This window comes from Orbicella faveolata, unplaced genomic scaffold (genome assembly GCF_042242905.1).
Source record: "Orbicella faveolata isolate gen_17 unplaced genomic scaffold, um_ofav_v1 contig_1, whole genome shotgun sequence".
Classification (NCBI taxonomy): Eukaryota; Metazoa; Cnidaria; class Anthozoa; order Scleractinia; family Merulinidae; genus Orbicella; species Orbicella faveolata.
The window spans coordinates 11,357,145-11,370,066 of record NW_028301536.1 but is presented as its reverse complement, the minus strand read 5'-3'; the positions used below and the strand labels follow the sequence as shown (position 1 = coordinate 11,370,066).

Here is a 12,922-nt window from a genome sequence, read left to right as displayed (position 1 = left end):
AGATTTATGTCATTAATTTATTTAAGAAATTCAACTTTTCTCAGTCTCAAAATGATTGTTGAGACAGTTTGATTCCAGGAATTAAACATCAAAACATCATCAGTTTAAATAAACACATAAGCTTAAGTTTAACCTTGTTTCCCGACGCGAATGTTCCAGTCCGTTTCATGGCACAGTAGCGAGAAAAGGAGAGCTCACTACAGCTCACGGCCAACTGTATCCCAGCTATAAGGTGTCTCCGATACTATATCAGACTGATTTGAGAATTAACAACCACAGAGGACGCAAATTTCCATCGTCACTAACGCTCCTTTCATTCAAAACTCGACTCGAATGGCCTCCAGTGTTGACCGCAACTGCAAGTTTTCCGAGCGTATCTTTTTAACTCCTGCAATATTCAAGATAACATCCAAGCTTTTCGGCTCACAGGGCTCCTCTGATGACAAAAACTCGCTTGGCTTTTCAGCATTTTCTTTAAGATTTGTAGCTTTTGCAGTTCAATTCTGCTTTCGCTGTAAGTTTTTGATCCACGAGAAGCGATTTTCAAGTCAAGTTTAACAGTGGCGTGATTTTCCTGGACCACTCACAATTCTTTGCTACGCATAGCAACCAATGAGATTGCTTCATTTTGTATAGATAATAGATTACGTCAAATGGCTGTTTTTCGTATTCGCCAAAGTAGGCAAAGGCCAGCTTTCGAGTTATGTTGAAAGATTTTAAAACAAAAAAAGCTTTTCTGTTGTTTCTTTATTATATAAAACAAATAGATTCCATGTTGCCGTGCATCTGTGATCTATTAAAGCACAGATGCACGGCAACACGGAATCTAATTGTTAAGCTGACTGAAATGGATCATCCTGTCTCATATATCACTTGGCAGAAATCTATGCTATGTGAACTTGGTTTATGAGCTGTGTTATTCTACCTAATATTGTGTTCCAACTTCAGCCTGTTAAATTTGCATTCTTACATTTTGGTGTTATCATACTGAACTTTGTAGTATATACCCTGCTGCTGTAACAGCATCATTGCATTGATAACTTAGCAAAGACTGCATTATCTGCATATCTAAAAGACTGTTTCCTAAATTAGTAAATATTTCAGTGGATTTGGTGCAAAAAAACTGCGTTCCCAATAAAAGCACTGTTATGGTAACACAAATTGTATTATCTTGATCCAATCTTCAGTTTTTGGTTAACTTTCTAGTTTAATCCGGCTGTTAAAAGAATATTGCTGATATGCGATTTTGAAAACACTGCAGAAGCTGGACTCCATTTCCTTTGCACATTCGGATTCCGTCTCAAGCCCATTTGATAATAATAGTAATAATTTAATAAATGGTCGAGAGAGCAACAAACAAGTCGCAATTTCAGAAAAATCACGATATTTTTTAACCTGTAATAAGTTTTGATGTGACTCACATCTTCGTCAGTTACAAAAGCTAAGGTATTTCAACATATTGCCCACTTTGGCAAACACGAAAATAGCAATTTGACGTAATCTGTTGTCTATACAAAATGAAGCAATCTCATTGGTTGCTATGCGTTTCAAAGAATTGTGATTGGTCCAGAAAAATGCGTCACTGCCAAACTTGAGAACCGTCACTTCTCGTGGAATGAAAACTTACAGCGAAAGCGGAATTGAACTGCGAAATCGACAAATGAATACCTCAGCAGAAGATTCAACTCACAATTAAACTCCCTCAACTTATGTTTTCAAGTGTAAAATAGAATGGAAACAAGAAATAACTACTACATACATGATACTTTGACGTGATCTGGGCTCTCTCAGATCCTTGGATTGCGCAATTGTTATCTATACGGTTACTTCGACCCGGCGAGTTTTAAAGAGAATATCCATTGCCATCCCGCTTTTATGGTCACAGATGTTGGCAACTTGTCGGCATCGCTACTCAAAAGGCCGCCAAAAATCCACAGACAGCCATCACTGCTGCTACAACATACAGATGTCTATCGAGACCCGCCACAAAACAACCCGCCGAACACTCCGCCATTTTTGCCGAGTTGAGCCGACGCCATTATTGCCGGAAAAGTAAGCGGTTCAGTAACTACGTCATTTATGGTAATACAAATTGTACCACAAATATCGTCAAAGATGGCGGCATGTTTTGTTGTGGTTTTTGAAAGAAGTCGATATGTTACAGCAGTAGTGATGGCTTTCCCTGGATTTTAAACGGCCATTCGAGTAGCTTTTTAGACAACCTGTTGATATCTCTAGAGATGAAAGTGGAATGGTAATGGTAATGTTTCTGTTACTTGAAAACGTGCGTCAAAGTTAACGGAAAAATGGACACAAAACTAAACATTTTGAAAGGGCATCAAAATCCAAGAATCAAAGAGAGGGCAAAATCGCGTCTAAGTAACCTGTATGTAGTAGTTATTTCTTGCTTTTATTCTATTTTACACCTGAAAGCGTAAGTTGAGGGAACTTGTGAGTTGAATCTTGTGCTGCAGTATTTAAATCAGTATGTCTCAAGATATAGCCCCGAAAATATTTGAAAGTAGTGTCTCAAGTGCTTCTGTTCGCCGATTTTTACTCGCAATCGATAGGAAAATGCTTAGCTAGATATTTCTTGTTGATTTCGAGTTATAATAAGACAGAGAAATGGCGTTGGTGCTTTAGTGGATGTTCATCAAATGGCCATAAATCGTAAAGTTCCAGGTAAAAAGTACGCTAACACAGAAAAAATATTGAAGTCACCAAACACTTTTTTGGCTTTTTTGAGAACTCTATTGATTGCTCTCACTATCTATGTTAGAATAATGTGTATTTGGTTTTGCCCATTGCAGATATTTGCCATCAGTTAAAGGCTATTCATAACACTACGAAATATGCACCTTACTTATGATGAAGCCTCGGAGAGAAATCAAATTGCCCAGTTGAAATGAATATCTGTGCTTTTAGACTGATAGTTGTCAAACATGATCCAATGTATTTCATTTTCACATGGTTTTTCTTGTTCTAGAAATAATACACCAAAGATGGCTAGTTAAATACGTATAAATTGGTGCCAAATGGCCATTTTTGCAAAGTGACCCCCTAACTTGATCATGAAGGGAATAAAATATTTTAACCTACTTTTTAGCCAAAAACATTTTCTCACCAGACCCAACATCTGTGCCAAGTTTGAGCGAAATCGGTGATTTGAGCTGTATCACCTCTGCCTGATTCTACCTGGTTTTCTCATGGACACACTCTAAGCTACCAATAATATAGTGAAAGAATTACTCGATTCTAATTGGCTGAGAGCAGTGCAGTTCAAGTGTAACACCAGTACAAAAAGTGTAACACCAGTGCAAATTACACATCGTAATTCTGGATTATGATTGGCTGAAAGACAATGGGAAATTTTCGAAGCCAATGTTATTACGTAAAACGATAAGGAAAATTTTGGGCGGAAACTTTGAAAAAAGTTTTCTCGAATGAGAAAAAATGGCTTCAAGAAAGATCTTCCGGCACTTCCTCCACGCAAATTTTTTCACGTTTCTATTATTAATAAGTAATTATACGGTTTTTCTCGTTCAATTTGGAATTAATTTGCACTTGTGAGTTTTTCAAAATGCTGAAATTGCATTCACCGAAGCGGCTCGTGCAATTTCAACTTTTTGAAAAACTCACTCGTGCAAATTAATTCCAAATTGAACTCGACACTGTATGATTACCTATACAAATATTTCGGTAGTACAAATACAACATATTGAATTACTTTCTTGTGCCTAACGGTGCCTATTTGTCTCTTTGCAAGGGCCACAGAGAGACAGATTGTCTCCTGAGATTAGACTTTTTCGGAATATCCAGTACGTTTCTAACTTTTCAAAAAAACATCTGGATATATGTATCTAGGCCTTGAGCGACCGGTAAAGGACAAAAAGCAAATACGGAGGGCGAAAAACTTGCCTGATCAAAGGTTATTTTTATGGAGTTATATTTGTCACGGTAGTTCTTTTCTAGAGTGTTTTTCGTTCGATTTGATGGTCTTTATGGCTTTCTGTTTGTCAGGATGCCTAAGCTTCAGAGGGTTTAACTTTCACTTAAAATTTTTTTTTATGTCATCCGTGATGAAAGAACTAACAAGCTTTATTATATTCTAACCCCGCGAGAGTCTGAGGGAAAGATGAGGCAAATCCTTCATGCGCAGTACTACTCTAGATTCTAAGATCAGACAATTCCAGTACAAAACCCTAAATTATATCGTTCATACAAAGCAGAAACTTTATCGTCTCGGGAAAACCGATTTTCCTAGCTGCACTTTCTGTCAAGAAGAAGCACAGTCCAGCGAGCTTTTACTCTTTTCCTGCACAATATGGATCTTCTGAATTCTGGAAACATGTCTGTTTTACCACGGCAAAAAGACAATAACAGAGATATTAAGCATAGATCAGTTTATCATTCCGAATTTCGTAATTAGGCAAAGTTTCATATAAGAATCCGTTGCATACTCGTGAAAATATCGGATCTCAAACTTGCCAATTTTTACAAACAAAATGTATGCCAGAGGACAACGCATATTGGCCAATAGAATATGGTCAATACATTTCTTTGTAAATTTGGCAAGTTTGGGGCCCAATATTTTCAAGAGTTTGCAACGGATTCTTATGAAACTTTGCATATTTACTAAATTCAGCAAGACAAATAGAGCGGTGAGGGTTATTTTTTGTTGGAACTAAAAACTCAGGAAAGCGTTACATCGGTACAAAGGCCTATTAATCACATTTCATTACAGGTAACATTGTATTTAATGCAAGAAATGTCAAAACAGTTTACCCTAAAATTCAAGGTTTCATAGCCAGGACAAAACCTACTTATAGTATTGAGTTCCATATTACTAGGGAGATATCCAGGCTCTTAACGCACTCTCAAAAGTGAAAAAACCGCTTCGAATTGTGCAATTAACAATATTAACAATAATTTATTAGGTCGTAAGGAGGATAAGCTTTGTTTGTTGTTTTTTCGTTTGAGCTTTTTTTCAGTAGTATTATTGTTATTGTTATTACGGTATAGTTATTATGTGTAAACTTACTCTTCATTGTTTCTTTTGTATTTTTCTGCGGCTTGCTAATAAACTGTTAACAAACGAACCTGGCCATTCCATTGGCCAATATCAAGCCATCTTGACGTCATGCCCCAGTGTAACTGAGTGTCACAACAATCATCTTCTATCGATCAACATAACAAGAGATAGTTTTATTGGACTCTAAGTTGTATGTATTGAGGTTGTTGCATCTTTTAGAAACACATCATTCGCTGTTTAGCAGTCAGCCGGCAGCAACTAGAAACTTGAGGTACACCGTCAACACAAAAGGTAAGCCAGTGACTTTTCAGTTTTATTTGATTTTCCTTTCCTCGAGAAGTGGGTGCTACATGCAGTTCTTATTAAGTGTAAAGGTTACTTCGGGTGTGGTTAAATGTTTTCAATTTCAGTTTCGCAACAGTTAGCAATCTTTCCCTCTTCCTACCTCTGTGGGCTCGTTACTAATATCTCACTATAATGGCGTACTTGTGCAGGGAAGATCATACACACAACCGGGACACGAAATTTTATTTGAAACATTAGAAGTTATTTCGAAGTTTTAGGCAATCTTTTTCAAAAAGGTTTCTGTTGACCCAACTATATTGAAAAACCGCTCTAAAGGAAATAGTTAAGTTTATCCTCGTGATTGTTAAAGTATGTAAGCTCGTGGGACTGGGTATTTTAGTAGTTACAGTATTGCCTACTTAAAACTGCGGTTTAGGCCATGACAAAAACACACAAACCACCAACGTGAGTGAAGATGAACAGCATTATCACCCTTGGAGAGAAAAAGAATGAAAAGGGCAAGGCAAAGTAAGTCAAGTTCGAAAACCGAAGAAGACGTCGCTACATGTACGGAAGATAAAAACCATCATGGCTGCCCACTGTGGAGTACCAAACAACAGCAAATCGAAAAAAGTTAGATAAAATACTTCTGTTGCTGCCAGAATTTGAGCGCCAGAACGAGAAAATCGCCCATCTGGAAGTGATAGATACAATCTGAGCGGCCGATCTGTGTGGGTATTTACAAGGTACGCTGTTGTAAATTCCGATACAGATCAACACTAACATTGTATCGGACTTGTGAACTGAATAGAAACGCCATTACAAATACCGATACAGATCGAACGCGAATATTGTATTGGACTTGCGACATGAATAGAAAGAAAGAAAGAAAGAAAGAAAGAAAGAAAAAAAGAAAGAAAGAGAGAGAGAGAGAGAGAGAGAGAGAGAGAGAGAGAGAGAGAGAGAGAGAGAGAGAGAGAGAGAAAGAAATTTTTACCGAGTAATGTGAGTATCGTCTTTTAAGCAATTTAGTTTTATTTAACTGTTACATCTAAGGAAGTTTATTATCCAAATACAGCGAATACCATCCAAATAACAGTACAACTATAAAGCGATATTGCACAGTTATTTGTACAGTAGAAAACCTGTTTGCCGTACAGGTCGGCGCGCGCACGCCAAACTGTAAGTAGGGTTTCTGTTGTTTAACTCTGAGCAAAACATAAAAAGAACACGTGATTCCTGCACTTTAGAGGAGAAAAGTTTAAAAGCAGTTAAAAATAATCAGCATCAGACCGAGTCATGTTTGTCTTAGCTTGGCATCTGCTCTTCCCCACTGTTATTTAAGAACAGAAGCTTAAGGTGCATTTCAGGTTGCATATGAGGTCGCTATTTCCAGGAGTTGACTCTTCATTGTCGGGTGCTCATCTTTTTTTTGTTTTTTTTTGTTTTTTTTAAATCAACTAACCTGCTAACTAGAAAAATTCACGTTATTCCCTCACAGAGAAAAACGGCGACATTATGTTCGTGAGAACGGCGTTCTTTTTTCTCCTCCTTAACCTGACTGGAGTGATGTTGTTCAAGTTGAAGAAGAACGACGAAATCGAGATTCCTGAAAACCGCAAGCGCCCCAATGGTTTGTTTGTGCTTACTCTACAAAATGTTAGTTTATACGTTTACAAAGTGAAATGTTTGTATTTTACAAACTTGAACACGCAGAACTCAGCAAACTTTTTCCTGGCATAAATAAAAGGGACAGCCTCCCAAGTGATATTTCATGTTTTACGCGGTATCGCCAGGAGCTAATTGCTATAACTTGCAACGAAATATCAACTAGAAAGAAAATTTTCACCAAAGTGGCAATTTGGATTGTTTGACAGCCTTTCACAAATCAAATTCGATGAACTGTAATCCATCCTTCCATGCTTGTATTCCTGTACTTCTTCTCCAAATTACTTGTCCTATTTAGCTATGTAGAATCTTTTTATTCAGTCCACTTGTGTATTTGGGTGCATTTGGCAATACAATATTGAAATTAGGAAAGAGAACTTTCAATAATTGGGAGGGACACTGTCCCTTAGAAATCTTGAGGGTAATGAAGACGGTAGAAATTTTACACAACGTTTCGATGTCGTCATGACATCATTATCAAGTCACAAGAAAATAACGGTTCAACAGTGTTATATATGCGGTGAGAGGCGTGATTGCTCATTAACATATTTGTTTAAACAAATAGTTTCGCGCGGATGGAATCCGATTGCGGGTTCAGGCTAGGTTTCTTCTTTCTAATAAACAGCATTTCGTAAATCAAACAATCCATTTTTCCGTTGCATTTCTTTAAAACGGAAAAATTATTGGCAAGGTCGTCGATGTTATAAAGGCCGTGATCGTTCTTTAAATGCGTTCCGATTGCGGAGAACCTGTGTTCATCGATACGTTGGTGCAAATGCCGGCTGGTATACCCGACATACTCTGCATCGCACAGATCACTACATCGGCCGACGTTTGATCTTTAAATGGCAATACCACTCGGTGAACAGTATCTTCGTTGACGGGTAGTTGAGGTGGCACGAGAGGATCTTTGGTGATCACTATTTGTTTAAACAAATATGTTAATGAGCAATCACACCTCTCACCGCATATATAACACTGTTGAACCGTTATTTTCTTGTCACTTGATAATGATGTCATGACGACATCGAAACGTTGTGTAAAATTTCTATCGCTCATTTTTATTTTGAAATGTTTATCGAAATTTAATCTCATTCAAATAATGAAGACGGGTAGTGTAAAACCCATCGTTTTGGCTTCGATTGAAGGAACATGAATATTATTGTTGTTGATTGTGGCTTTTTGGCGGTGTCCAATAGATGACGATAAGCCCCCAAATTTAACATTTATTCGCCAGCAATATGAACGTACTACTGTATGAGCTTCCTTACTTTAAGAGGCCAGTTTTTATTTTACTCCTTCCCCACCCTCTGCCATCACTCATTAAAAAAACATTGCAAGGGCCGCAATAGAAGCGCCGTCTTGTTCGACTATAAGTCATCACCTTAGCTCCCGCGCGACGTCGAGTTTGAGTCGCGTACTGTGAAAAGCAGTGACAGTGTGAACCTGGTTTTGAATTGCTACTTCTTCTCTTACGATATTCACTGTTCAAACTGACTTTTTTTCAGTGGGGATAGCTACTCATAGTATGGATTGCTATGCTTGTGCGGAAAATGCCTGTCACTTTCAAGCCTTGGAATGCTTAGATGTCGTTCCTGCCGAGTACCAAGCCTGTCTGGAAGAAGCCTGTGGCGCAGAATTAGTGAAGTGCTGGATAGCATGTTTTTCTCCGTTGTCAGGCCGGCAAACCCTAATCTAGTGCAGTCAAGAATGGATAGTAATTTAATTGTTATATAGCCAAACGCTAGACAATGGCTCTTATTACCAATAGTCATTTCAATATACTGTAAAACGTGTGGGAAGGCTGTACTGCTTTGCTGATATGTTTTCTTTTGAGCGTTCTTCTTCTTCTTTTTTTTTTTCATTAAACAATGTTACGACTTATCTGCAAGACCATCTGTAATTGGGAGTCTAATCATAACCTTAACAACCTCTTAGGGTCTTCAAAATATAAACGTTGCTGAAGAAGCATAAACTGAAACGGAGTTGTGGTCGTTGATAGTTGTGATTGGTCGGAAATGGTATTAGATTTGTCTTTGAATCTTGTTCTTCAAGTAAGTTCTTTCAAACAACTCAAGATTAACTTTGCTTTCCTAAAACATCTGAATGCTTAATGGATTACTTGCGAGGAAAATGGCTTTTCGGGTTTTTCGTTTTTTACTATATTACATGAGAATGAATTCATTGGGTTGTTTTCTATCTTTCATAGTGTCTACACTTAGAATTAGAGGTTGTGTTTTCAATGAGCGAACAGCCAACGAGGAGCATTGTTTTCAGGTGGCTAAAAACAGTAATATTTCCGTGAGAAGCCTGGGCCCAAGCGCGCACTTCAGCGCGAGGCATCGAGCGATCACTCGAGGGTTCGCGAGATAGCGCGCGAGGTTTAAAGTTTACAAAAATCAAAACAAACATGGCGGCGTGAGGCCTATCTCGTAAAACTTTATTTCCGTCAAGTTTAGTAAGCTGTTTGCGTTATCAGTTATTTTTAACTTCGAAAACATCCATCCTTCAGGCAATTTCAAAGGAAAACATCCCCTTAAACCGTTGTGCTGGGAAGTAAACGAAAATTGTGATGTTGCGACCGATCTTGCCGGCTATCAAGCTAAAAAAACAGCAAGAAAAAAACTACTCTTCAGGTTTTCTTCGTTCTGTGTACTTGGCTAGTCTCAACTCCGGGTATTTATGGTACTCTGCTTTTACGGCTTATGCTGCTAACGACAACAGCGAAAAAGAAAACACTATTCGCGGACTATTCGCGTTTATTCGCGTGGTTTACTTGCGGGCTTTACCAGGGCGCTTTCCGCCCTGGCCTCACTGATCAGCGGACCGCCTTCATGCGTGCGCAAGGGGCGATCTTGCAAACTCGAGATTTTAATTTGCGCCTAGAACGGGCGCTAAAATACCTTATCCACGAGGCTAATATCTCAAAAACTGATCCAGTGACCCTACTTTCTTAAGGCATAAAAATATTCAACAGCAAAAGCGGAATGCGTTGTGCGAAATTGGAAAAAAAAAAAGAAAAAAAAAGAAAAAAAAACTGTCGAGTGGAATTTCTCCAACTTGGAAATTTCCATTTTCTTACTTTAAGAAAAATCCACTCCACAGAGTGTTTTTTCTAATTTTGTCTGTTTCTTCTTCTGTGTGTGAAAAAAATAAATAAATAAATAAAAATATATGGGGACACCGACTTAGTTTTTAAGATAGATGCAACTGATGGCAAAAAGTGGATCAAGCTGCCCTGCAACAGGACAGTGCAACCTTAATTTACGACTTTAACACAATGAAAGGCACAGTGGAGAGTTACCTTAAAAAAAAAAAAAAGCACAGCCATTCAAAACAGTACAGTTCCAAGCCTGAAAAATCGCACCTAGTTCTATAAGTATCAAGAAAACAGAAAACTGTTTTGAGCCACCTTAAGTATCGGGCAAGTACACGTCTCTGCATCATGACAATTTCCCTGTAAATTAATTTTAGGGAGGACAATTCACAGGAAGGTCCTACATCTCCGAAAATTTAATCTATTTTAGTGTTAACCGTTTTAACTAAGTGTAGGGTTCCTTTAATTAACGCTATAATAATGTTCTGTTCACCGAAAGCTGCAAAAAAATACAGTATTTTATTTTCGTCGTGCAAGTATCTGACTGGAGAGAACCTCGAGCGCTGCGATTACTTTTACAGGCCCAGTTTCAAAGTTTATTGTCCAACCGGCCTACGAAGGAAACCTAATGCACCTTAGAGACTTGCGGAGTTAAGTTGAAATGTTTTCCCCCCGTTACCCTTGAAATCCGACTTGAGTTGTTCGACTGTAAATTAATTTTCCTCAGATTTTTCAAATCCACTTTATAGTGTCCACTATTGAAACGATTGATATCAAAACATGCACGCTTGAAATTGAAATACATTGTAAAACAGTCCCCCAAAACGTTACAATTTTGTGGAAGTACCTGGTTAGAGTCTGACTAGTCTAGGGAGTTTACGAAAACACGACGGCGACGCCGAAGGCAACGAAAAATCAATTTTGCTTATATTTTCCCCATACTGATTGGCCCTAGCTGGAAAACAAACGGACCATAGATAGTTTCTGCTAATACAGCTTTTTTGGGGAGAATTTTGCGAAAAACTACCTCGCCCCGATTGGGCTCAAAATCTACTCGCAGTTATGCTGAATTGATCGCATCGCATCTCATCGCTCACCACACAACACCTACCTGAGAATCTTTCAACGATAATCTATATTCAGCTCAGGTCTTCATGGTACCACGGAACGAAAAATAAAATAAATCGAAGTTAGCTTTTAGCCCGCATGGAATAAGAGTTTATCACCGAGACGTAGACCACTGTTATTGGTTAATATTCAAAAATTACAAAAGAAACAATGCAAAGTAAGGTAACCCATAATAACTAAAGTAATAGGAAAAAAAAAAAGGCGTAACAAACAAACACGGCTTATCCTTCCTACTACCTAATAACTGTTGTTAATATTTTTAATTGCAGATGTATTTATTGGTCTTTCCCATTTTTCAAAGTGCTCTCAGAGCTTAGCGATATGGAGCTCAATACTATAAGAAGTTTTTGTCCTCGCTATGAAACCTTCAATTTTAGGGTAAACTGTATTGACATTTCTTAGCATAACTGAATACAATGTTCCCTCGTGTAAATGTGTGATTAAAGTGCACCAGGAGCCATAATCGGGTACGGAGACCGTAAGTCTTGGGATCCGCGCGCACCTATGATATGGGACAATTTTTCTATTTTTAGAACAAATTGCGCCATCCTGACGTCATATATCCGCGCGGATCCACGCACATGTCGGGGGTTCTCGTGTGGATGTTGTCACGTTGCATGATCAAATGGTGAGAGTTGAGAGATTCTCTTGCGTATCTTTCACAGCGATGGCAGGGAATAAGACAGGGACTAAGAACCAGGGCGCTTATATGTAGTTTTATGCTCTGAGCCAACGGAAAAGGTGGGTTTTTCAGGGTCGAAAACAAGACTTCAATCTCGCGTTGGGAATGAATAATAAGATCTGCTCGCGCTAGTTGTAAGCTTACGCGTATGTTTTTGTGTTTGTTCTGACTTAAGAATATAGCAAGAAAACTCTCTACTCTGGTATCGAGTTAATTTGTGAGTTTCTCGGACAATGGTTAATCATAACCAAAACCTGTTTTGATGGTTTCTTATTGTTTCTGCTTGTTTGGTGAGTTTGCAAAAGTTTTTGAAAGGAAAGTCTGACGCGTACAATTAGCTCATTTGCATAGTGCGGCTCATGCACTTTCAAGTCCGAGTCGGTGTTTTCAATTGTCAACAAATCTTGACAAAGATTTCTTTCGTTATCTTTTGTGCTGAGATGCTGCAACAAATTTCAAGAACGCAAAAAAGGCTACTAACATCATGTGTGTTTCTTCAACGTAAGCATAGTGAAGTTTTACACTGCGAAAATGAAAATAGACAAGGAGTTTGATAACTCGATCAACAAAATCGAAATGGTTATTCGAAGTTGATTAAAGAAAGCGTCAACGTAACTTTGCTGATTATTTCTGCTTTATTCGCATATTTTCAGCTTAGCTTTTAATATGTTCTCAAACATTTATCAAGCTTAAACATATTTAAAAACTATAGAGTTATTGTTTGAGTTCGATGTACGCTTTCACACGAAAGTGCGGCGGAAGTATAATTTGTCATGTTTACTGACTGTACAAAACACGCATCGGCGGGCGCTCTCATTCATCGACAACAGAGAATTTACTGGATTTTTACACGAATAAAACTGAGCAGTATCTACGGACGTAAAGTTATTGGGCCTTAATGAAACATCAAGCGTTGCTTACAATTCAGGCGAAACTCAAACTAGCAATTATTTTGTTTTACTTTTCGGTCGCGATAGACTGGCAAATTCCTCGGAAGCGTGTGGCAAGAGGAGCTAGGAAACTATGAGGT

The 12,922-nt window shown here is 38.2% G+C and overlaps 1 long non-coding RNA gene across 1 annotated transcript; it reads left to right on the top strand.

The window, feature by feature from the left end:
• The first annotated feature begins 5,117 nt into the window (after nucleotides 1-5,117).
• LOC110064736 (uncharacterized) lies at nucleotides 5,118-8,966 on the top strand. The gene is made up of 3 exons (XR_016207058.1): nucleotides 5,118-5,323; nucleotides 6,819-6,950; nucleotides 8,494-8,966. It is a non-coding gene; the product is annotated as an uncharacterized LOC110064736 (long non-coding RNA).
• Nucleotides 8,967-12,922: the final 3,956 nt, after the last annotated feature.